Source organism: Pinus tabuliformis, chromosome Q (assembly GCF_031772625.1).
Source record: "Pinus tabuliformis cultivar Carrire ecotype Pingquan chromosome Q, CPIR1, whole genome shotgun sequence".
NCBI classification, from domain to species: domain Eukaryota; kingdom Viridiplantae; phylum Streptophyta; class Pinopsida; order Pinales; family Pinaceae; genus Pinus; species Pinus tabuliformis.
Window position 1 is genome coordinate 379,460,210 of NC_142296.1, and position 11,652 is coordinate 379,471,861.

Below are 11,652 nucleotides of genomic sequence, written 5' to 3' on the forward strand. Positions count from 1 at the left end.
CCACATTTAGATGTTTAGATATGACTTTTTTAAGAATAAAGTGAGTAAAATTTTGAACTTCTAACTTTTATAAAAAAAATGTTTTAACAAAACACTTGATCATTAACTACTTTATACTTAAAGGGTTATATTAATAGTAATATTTTTAGGTGTTGTCTACTAATGCTATAAATTCGCCTAAACTATGTTTTTCTTGCTAGAATTATGTAATTTTTATTTTTTTATTTTTTTTAATCATAATGTTTGAGTGTTTGAATCGATTTTTGATAGTGGAAATGGATTCAACACCGTCAAGAACCATGAGGCACCGAAAATCCTGAAGTTTGACTGCTCTAACCCATATCTTCATAACTTTCTAGTGGATTTTGTCATAATCTTGCCAGAATTTCCATTCTTTTCCGGGCTAATTTGTGAATTTTTTAGACTAAATTTTTTTAAATTTTTAGTGCTTATATTTTTAAAACATTTAATAGTAAGCTATTTCGATTTTGTATATTTTCATAGTGGTATGTCGATTTTTTATTTTTAGTGCTTATATTTTTAAAACATTTAATAGTAAGCTCTTTCGATTTTGTATATTTTCATAGTGGTATGTCGATTTTTTTCAGCTGATATAAAAATTTCCATGGCTTTTAAAAAAATGATGGACACATGGACCATTTCAATGGGTTAAGAGGAAAATTGCATGCAATCATTGTCAAAAGAGGTGTATCTATAGGTATTACATAAAATTATTTAAATGAAAACTAAATTATTTAATTTTCATAATAAATTTTATAATGATACTTAAAATCATTTTAAAGCTACCATTAAACCAAAATAAAAATCTTCAATTTATAAACCCTCTCAGAAAAATTACAATGGAAAAGATTATTTTTACCATGTTTAACGAAAAGGTTGAAAACAAGAACCATTATGATTTAGTTGGCAACTAATTTGAATCAAATAAAGAAAATGGTAACTCCTTGAAATAAAGAAAGTTTTACGGGTTCTTTAAATTCATTCTTAAACTGGAATAATGACTTTCATATTTATCCATGGAGTTTTCATCATGTGAAGCCTCAAGGCATTGATCATCACAACTTTGGAGAGGAACGTTGTGGCTCCAACGAAAGGTATTCCTAAACATGAGGTATGCACATGGTATTTCATGGTTATTGTGCACAAAAGATAAGTAATCACACTTTTCTTTGGAAAGAAATTGCACGTGTTTTGTGCAAAAAATTATAGGTTATTTTATTAATTGGAAATATTGCTCTAGACTTTTGAAAGTTGCAGGGATTTTTGTGTAGATGAGTTAATAATTTCCAAGGATTTTTGTTTAGAGGAAATAGTTATTTCATTGGAAGGTTCTGCATGGTTTATATAATTATTTTCAAAAACATGCATGAGAACTTTACATATTAAAAATTAAGAAACATGTTGTTTTATTAAAAGAATATTTTGAGGGGACGTTGTTTTTCTTGAAAAGATAATGTAGGAATCAATTTAAGAAGTCATACTACTTTTCATAAAGAATGCATGTGAACTTTCCATGGTAAAAGATAAAGAAATAATATTACTTTAAAAGAAAATTTGCATGGATAGAGATGATGTTTTCATGGAAAGAAATCACAAGTGAAACTTGCACACAAAAAATTAAAAAAATCATGATATGTTTCATGAAAAGAATGTATGTAAATTTTTTTTATGAAAAGAGAAAGAAAATAAGTTATGCCATTAAAGAAAATATTGTTAGCAAATTATGAGAGAAAATTAGATTATTAATCTCCTTCAAGATATTAGCATGATTCCTATAGACTCTTAATAGAAATATGTTCACAATAATAATATCCATTATATTGGAATTCTTGAAATAAATTTCTATGTTAATTCTTGAAAAGAAAATATTAATTGCATGCATCATTGTATTAGATTTTGAAGTGAAATGTCTTTGCATACATTATCAAATTCTTGGAAAAGAGAAAAGTTAATTAGATTAATTTTCTTGGAAGGATTTTCATGAATCTGTATGCATATATTACCTATGTTGTTTATTTAAATAATGCAAGGGTTTCAGTGCATAAATACTTGCATAGGATTTTTGTGCATGAATTGATGAAAAATAAAGATTGTTTCTTAAAAGATGCATATGAACCTGAACAATAATGCATGCTTGTTTCTTAAAAATATTATGTGCATTGAAGTAAGGGTCATCACAAAAGGGTAGTCATTATGATATAGAAAATATGTTTTTGTGTGTAGATAAAGAAAGTTATCATGTTAATTTTCTTGAAAAGAATAATCTCTTGAAAATATTGCCTAGCTAGATGAATTGTGTTAATTTCTTGATTTATGTGCATAAAAGGTTAAGTTAACCTTGTTATTGTTGTCTGGGTTTTATGCATAAAAAATGGTTATCTATGGTAATTTCTTGAAAAGGGAAGCATGAGAAACTTGCATGTAGAAAGATAGAAAAGAGAGGCTATATTAAATTCCTTTTGAAAAAGATGTATTTGTTTACATGAAAATAATAACCTCCTTTCGAAAAGGAAGTATGTATTTTCTTACATGAAAATAATGGCTAATGATGGTAGAACTATAGAGAAGAGGGGAATATGTGTTGCATACATTAAACAAGGGTTATTATGATAAGATCTTGCATGCACAAATAATAGTCATTGAGGTACAGAGATATGTTCTTCACGTGGCTAGAAGAACAATTGAGCTATATTTCCTTGGAAAAATTATATGTGTTTATTTTTATGCTATCATAACTATTATTTTAGTTTTTTTGGGAATAAGATCATGAATAGGCATGCAAGATTTGTATTAGCTTTCCTTGGAAAGAATATACATTTGTATGTGGGAAATGATAGTGTGTTGTGTTAGCCTACATTGGAAAATATTATTTGGGAAAGATGAATTACATGCCCAAAAACTATAGTAATGTGTTGGTTTCCTTGGAATATATATATGGGTAATGTTGGTGTAATATTTGGAAAATAAGACATATATTTGTATGCTTTATTGTGTTAGTTTTATGGAAAAGAAAAACATGTTTTTGAATGCCCTATTATGCTATATTTCTTCGAAAAGGAAACATATGTTTGCATGCGCTATTGTGTTAAGAATTATTTTGGAAAGTATATTCATTTGCATGCATATGAACAACATTTGTTGTGCTAGATTTCTTTACATATTTTCATGCACCAAAAGTGATAGTTGAAGGACTAGTTCTTTTGATAAATTTTATGTAATTCACATGCACGAAGATCGTAGATAATGCGTTAGTTTCCTTTAAATGCATGTCTAGACATTTGTAGTGATTTGTCTTGCAAGAATGTGTGCTTATGCAAGGGGAATATTAGTTAATGTGGTATTTGTTTATAGAAATGCATTGATAGTTATACACTTATAACTAATGCATATGCAATGTTGTTAAAGGAAGCATGTCATGATATTTTGTTTACATTTCATGAATGTACATAAATAGATGGTGAAGCACCACTAGTATAGATTTATGAATTGGTTTGATTAATACTTGATTTAATCATGATATCAAAGGTTGCTGACAATAGTAGCTGCAGGAAAATGATGTGACATATAAAGATGGATTAAGTTACTGTTATGGTAGAAAATAATTTAGTGGTCTATGCATATTGAAGGAATGTCGGTTGCAAGATAATCCACCGATGGCAAGAACCAAACCCTAAATTCACAATTCTCAAGGTTTTGCGGGAAAATGATATCATGATGGTTGTAATAGCTTATAACAAGTTATTTTGTTTTTCAGATGATATTCTTTGTAATATTTTATGACAATGGTCAACGGATGGACTGCCTTATATCCATTGAGTGAGGGTTGAACACCCTCACAAGTGTTTAATAATAAAATTAAACGTTTGTTGGTTTTCACCCTACGACATTTCCAAGGTATATTGTTGTCTAATGATGTTATTGCCTATTGTGCCATTTTTACGATTTTGATTTCGTGCATGATGTGACATTTATATTATTAAGAATACAATTAACTAACTGAGTTAAAATAATCATGGAATTGATGGAAGGTTACATCAGAAAGTTTATGTTAATATACTACAACCACGGTTGTTAATTTTTATGTAATTTACTATTACTTACTAAAGTTACTCTATGTAATGATGAAGATTCCATCTAATGGTTAATGAGGAATATGGAATAGTAATTTGTATACTTACCTGTGCGTAAATTGTATAAAAAAATTATATCTCCATACATTTTCATGTGAGGTTATCGGGGGATGTTACAAATGGTATCAGAGTTGAAGCTTGCAACAATGGCGCCTTTTTGGAATTAGTAAGCGGAAAAGAATTCGAGGTATGATACTAGTGGGAAACAACTAAGGTGTGATTCAAACAAATTACATATCGGTATACGCAATAAACTACTTTGACCTTAGATGCATGATCCATGTTTATAACTGCATTGAAGAGTAGTAAGTAATAAAGTCTGATGAAAAACTATACTCATGAAATTTGAATCTTAATGAGGATAAAAGACAATAAAACCTCTATTGCACCTATGAACAATCCTGAACACTGACTAGTGACACTGAAAACTGACTACCAACCTTTGCAAATATGAATTTAATATTGACGATACATTTAATGAACATGACTAAAGTTACAATGCACTAATTTTAATGAGTGAATGCATGAATGTAAAATATGGGAAATTTCCTTGAAGAGGACGATATAGTGTTTTAAAAGGACATTGAAAGAACCCATTTAGATGTTAAAAATAAACAATGAGTCGAGTAGTGAGACTTGACTGTAATAGCTAGTTGTTGATTGAGTCTTGTCATGGCTGATTAGTTAGTGTTGCAGGACTAACTATTAAAACTTATATGCATGAATTGGAATTGATTTAAGCTTATTGCAAGTTGTAAACAAGTGATTATGGTAGTTACTTCATGTGTTGATCTGTTGGTAATAGTACACTGTGGGAATTGGAAATTTTTGGATTGTTACCCAACTGTCATTGACATTTACACATTAATGAATATTTGTATATATTGTTATGCATGACAATGTTGTATGCATGAAACTAAAATGGCTGTGAAAGTGAATACTTGTTTAAATAATGCATATTTATGACTAACTTTGTTGATGGGATTAAGCAAGAATAACTTAATGGCAACATGAAAACACGTGAAGGTAAAACATTGCAATGTGAATTGCAATCGTAAACGAGAAGGTATAATGTTATGATATGCATGATTGTGTTATTTGGAAAATCATAATGTATACCATCTGTATGTCAGTTATATTTATTGTCAATATAGAATTGTAGACCCATGATGAGGGTCATGTATAAATACATGGTGTACATAAATATTTCTTTTGTTTTAATGATAATGTGCATATGGTTCATTATGTAAATTATTGTCGGAAAGAGTGCTAAAAGAGAATTTCACATGCTAGACAATTATCACACAATTATGGAGAGTTGTGAAAGGCCAGGAGGCCTTGGGTTGATGACGATTTCCTACCCGGAGGGGTTGATGTGACTTTCCTACCTGGATTTCCTCTCCTCAGAGATAGATGATCCCAGTAAGGGAAAATAGTTTGCCAACATGATGAAGAGGGGAAAAAGACTGAGGAAACTCTATTGATTTTGGAGCCAGTTGGAGGAGGCCCGAAAATTCCTCATAGACAAGACGTTGTCGGAGGAATAGGTAGGACGCTGGCAAGATGAATCTTGTATTGGATCCTTTTTGGTCATCAAAATTCTTGAGATATATGGATAATGGAATTCCATATTAGACCTGGTGTGGTCTCTATCAAAGAATTGTCTTAATGTGAAAATGACTCAATCTAGTTCTAGAAACTAATTCCCATTGGTTGGGAGGAACATTATTTCACCTGTTATGGTTCTCATAGAAGAAAAAATTAACTAATTAGTTATGTGTTATGTCAAAAATGAATTTTCTATATAATTGCGTAAATATTTTGTGTGCATCTTGACACGAAATGAGCCTAGTGCCCAGAAAGGAATTACTAGAAGTATAAGTTCTTTTATTGTATGACTAATCTTTTGAATGTCTTAGCAGGGGTTAGGACAGTATGCACTTGGTGCATTTATTGATCATTTCGATGATTATAGAGCTAGGTTCTCTCTGAGTAATTTTATAAGTACTGTGTGGATGCCTTTAGTGGGATCTAAGACAGTGTGCATGTGGTGCAGTTATTTATCATTTTCATGATTAGAGTGTTTGTGCTATCCAAGTACTTGTAGAAATAATATGATTTAAATATCACCTAACATTACATAATTGATCGATAGTTAAAAGTATTTTATTTGGTTGAAAATGTTGTGACTAATATGATTATTTTGGATTTGTTAGTCATATATTACAGGGTTCTTACCATGGAGTGTGCATGGGTTGTCAAAAAATTCTTAGAAAACTTGCATAAAGGTGACCATGAATTTCAAAAGTAATTGGTAAGTAATGGTAAGCTCATATAGAGACTTTGTTTGGTATTTTATGAATTTGAATAATGGTTATGTGATGGAAAGTAGAACTTGTATATTTTTACAGTTGTAAATGCTTATGACAATTGATAAACATTATTATTATTTTTTGGCTTATTAACATTGCCTAGAAATAAAATCCTTCATTCTAAAGAGAAATGCTTCTCTTTTGGTTGTTTAGATCATTATATCATGAGTAAAAGTTAATGATAAACATCGAGGAACGATTTACTTCAAAGGGGGAGTATGTATTATCCCTATAAACAACACTTTCGTTGACATTCACATTGGAAAAGACTATTTTTACCATGTTTAACCAAATGTTTTAAAACAAGAACCATTATGATTTAGTTGGAAAATAATTTGAATAAAATAAAGAAAATTATAACTCATTGAGATAAAGAAAGTATTATAGGTTCTTTAAATTCATTCTTAAACTGGAAAAATAACTTTCATCTTCATCCACTAGATTTTTCATCATGAGAAGTCTCAAGACATTGATCATCACAAATTTGGTGAGGAATGTTGTGGCTCCAACGAAAGGTATTCCTAAACATGAGGTTTGTACATGGGACTTCATGGTTATTATGCATAAGAGATAAGTAACCATGAATTTATTTGGAAAGAAATTGCATGTGTTCTATGTGAGGAATTATAGGTTATTTCATTACTTGGAAATATTGCTCTAAACTTTTGAAAGTTGCAGGGATTTTTGTGTAGAGAAGGTAATTATTTCATTGGAAGGTTATGCATGGTTTCCATGCAACAATTTTATAAAACATGCATGATAACTTTACATATTACAAATAAATAAACAATGTTTTATTAAAAAAAAATATTGGAGGGATGTTGTCGATCTTGAAAATAGAATGCACTCGAATCCTACACACAAAAATATTTAAGAAGTCATACTACCTTTCATAAATAATTCATGTGAACTTTCCATGGTAAAAGATAAAGAACACATATTAATTTCTTGAAAGAAAATTGTGTGGTAAAAGATAAACAAATCATATTATTTTGTTAAAAAAAATGCATTGTAAAAGATAAGTTATGGATGTTTTTTTCCTTGCATAGAAAACACTAGTGTAACCTGCACACAAAAGATTAAAGAAACCATGATATTTTTCATGAAAAGAATGTATGATAAATTTTCTTATGAAAATAAAAAGAAAATAAACTATATCATTAAAAAAACTATTGCCAACAAATTATGAGAGAAAATTAGATTATTAATTTCTTAGGAGATATTAGCATGATTCCTATATACTCTTAATTGAAATATGTGCACAATAATAATATCCATTACATTTGAATTATTGAAATAAATTTCTATGTTAATTCTTGAAAATAAAATATTAATTGCATACATCATTGTATTAGATTTTGGAGTGAGATGACTTTGCATACATTATCAGATTCTTGGAAAATAGAAACTTTAATTAGATTAATTTTCTTGGAAGGGTTTTCATGAATCTGTATGCATATATCACCCATGTTGTTTGTTTAAGTTCTGCAATGATTTGAGTGGAGAAAGAATTGCATAGGATTTTTGTACATGAATTGATGAAAAATAAAGATTATTTTCTTAAAAGATGCATATGAATCTTGTTCATACAAGAACAAGAATGCATGCTTGTTTCTTAAAAAGATTATGTGCATTGAAGTAAGGGTCATTGTGTTAGAATAAAAACACATGTTGCATGCACAAAAGGGTAGTCATTGTGATATAGAAAATATGTTTTTGTGTGTAGATAAATAAAGTTATCATGTTAATTTTCTTGAAAAGATTGCCTCGCTATAGGAATTGTGTTAATTTATTGATTCAGGTGCATAAAAGGTTAAGCTAACCTTGTTATTGTTGTCTGGGTTTTATGCATAAAAGATGGTTCTCTATGGTAATTTCTTGAAAAGGGAAGCATGAGAAACTTGCATGTAGAAAGATATAAAAACGAGGTTATATTAACTTCCTTTTGAAAAAGAAGTATGTATTTGTTTACATGAAAATAATAGCTAATGATGGTAGAATTATAGAGAAGGTAATATGTGGTGCATACATTAAAGAACATATATTATGATAAGCTCTTGCATGCACAAAGAATAGTCATTGACTTATAGAGATATGTTCTTCACATGGCTAGAAGAACTATTCAACTATATTTCTCTAGAAAAAATTTATGTGATTACTTTTATGCTATCATAACTATTATGTTAGTTTCTTTTGGAATAAGCTCATGTATAGGCATGTAAGATCTGTATTAGCTTTCATTGGAAAAAGTATACATTGGTATGTGGAAAATGATAGCATGTTGTGTTAGCATACATTGCAAAATATTATTTGGGGAACAAGATGAATTACATGCGCAAAAACCATAGTACTGTGTTGGTTTCTTTCGAATATATATATGGGTAATTTTGGTATAATATTTTGAAAAGAACACATGTATTTTATTACATTAGTTTTAAGGAAAATAAAACATGTTTTTGCATGCCCTATTATGCTAGATTTCCTTGAAAAGGAATCATGTGTTTTCAAGCTCTATTGTGTTAAGAATTTTTTTTGGAAAATATATGCATTTGCATGCGTAGGAACAACATTCGTTGTGTTACCTTTCGTTGCGTATTGGTATGCACCAAAAGTAATAGTTGGAGAACTAGTTATTTTGACAATGTTTATATGTAATTCGCATGCACGAAGATCATAACTGAGGTGTTAATTTCCTATAAAGGAATGTCTCGACAATTGTAGTGATTTCTCTTTTAAGAATGTGTGAGGTGTTAATTTCCTATAAAGGAATGTCTGGACAATTGTAGTGATTTCTCTTTTAAGAATGTGTGGTTATGCGAGGGGAATATTAGTTAATGTGATTTTTGTTTATATAAATTCATTGATGCTTATACACTTATAACTAATGCATATGCAGTGTTGTTAAAGGAAGCATGTCGTGATATTTTGTTTGCATTTCATGAATGTACATGAATAGATGGTGAAGCACCACTAGTATAGATTTATGAATTGGTTTGATTAATACTTGATTTAATCATGATATCAAAGGTTGCTGACAATAGAAGTTGCAGGAAAAAGCTATGACATATAAAGATGGATTAAGTTACTATTATGGAAGGAAATAAGTTAGTGGTCTATGCAGATTGAAGGAATGTTGGTTGTAGGATAATCCACTAATGGCAAGAACTAGGCCCTAAAGACACAATGCTCAAGGGTTTGTGGGTAAATGATGTCATGATGATTGTAATAGCTTATAACAAGTTATGGTTTTTTGTGATGATATTATTTGTAATATTTTATGACAATGGTCAAGGGATGGACTCCCTTATAACCATTGAGTGAAGGGTGAACACCCTCACGAGCGTTTAATAATAAAATTAAACATTTGTTGGTTTTCACCCTATGGGGTTTCCAGGGTATATTGGTGTCTAATGATGTAGCTTCCTGCTGTGCCATTTTATGATGTTGATTCCTTGCATGAAGTGATGTTTATATTATTCAAAATATGATTAACTAGTTGAGTTAAAATAATCATGGAATTGATGTAAGGTTACATCAGAAATTTTATGTTAATATGTGTTAATGGTTATGTAATTTACTATTTCCTTACTAAAATTACTCTATGTAATGATGAATATTCTATCTAATGGTTAATGAGGGATCTCGAATAGTAATTTGGATAGTTACCTGTGAGTAAATTGTGTAAAAAATTTGTAACTCCATACATTTTCATGTGAAGTTACGAGGGGATGTTACAAAATCATTGTATAACTACCATTAAACCAAAATAAAAATCTACACCTTCTAAACAATCCCAGAAAATTACCATTGACAAAACTATTCACACATGTGAAGATAAATTTACCACCTTTAAAGTAAATTCTCTTTTAATCAAATCTATAGTACCATAATGAAAATCTCTATGAAAATATAATGACGTGATTTGGCATCCACTAGACAATTCACGAACTCTAAGTTGACACAGAATGTGTAATGGCATTTTTTACCTTTGACAATTGGGATTTGGCTATCCACAACACATATATATTTGACAACCAATATTTCTGAACTTATTGTTTTGTTAACACAACCTTATATGCCAACCTTATATTTTGTACTTGCCTGAATCCAAGGGTTGGCATATACTTACCCAATGCATTAATGAAACTATCACTTGAGAAATCATTATCACTTGAGAAATATTGATAGCCTATATATTCATCCACACCGCACATGCCAAATCAGAGATTTGAATATTGTGATTTAACTAAAAGTTAAACACAAGTGTTGTAAAGTCTCTCTTCACGTGAATTTCCAGTGTAATGTCAGAATTTTTTATTTGTTTCGAGGAACATGCATTGTTCAACACAATGCAACCATGGTTTTGTATCCCAACCAATTTTGGTGGATAAGAAAAGCAATGGAAGACCGGAAATCAATTCGCAAGACTCCATCAAAATTTTATAGGGAGATACTTATTTCTTTAGGTCCAACGACATCGACCTCTACAGAGAGGAAAGAGGAATGGAAAAACTCTTTAGAAATTTGAAAAATCCTTGGGGATCTCTTTCGTCAGATTTCCTTATGGAAAAGTCGAAATATGTGGTAAATGAGAGAAAGTTGTACATGTCATTTCTTTGTCTATTGAAGGTCTCATAAGCTCTGTTATTGATAAATATGAAGGTTTATTCCCTGACTTTTACATCTATTATTTTTGTAAACATGTTGCAAAATGAATGTAGATCGGGTGTAACCTCTCCATCTAGGTTGAATATGTTCACTTTCTCGTGGGAAATCAAAATATTTAAAAAATATATACTTCATTGTTCTTGAACCTGGATGTTATTGTCATTTCTGGTGGGATGGTGGAAATGGGACTAATGGTAGGGCTAAGATTATTTCCCTTTGGGGTCATATTATTATCCAATTGGATGGATTTGGACATCTTCATATTTTTGGAGATGCAAGGGGCATCATTGACTAGGTAAAAGAATTTTCTGGTTTCAACCCTCCTATTTTATCTAACTAGACAAGGAGCATCAGGACGTTTGTAATCTCTCTTTAGGACATTACTTCTTAACACATATATAGGGAACAAAACCAGGCCACTGATATCCTCCCTAAAAGCGGCATGTCAAAGGTTTTGGGCA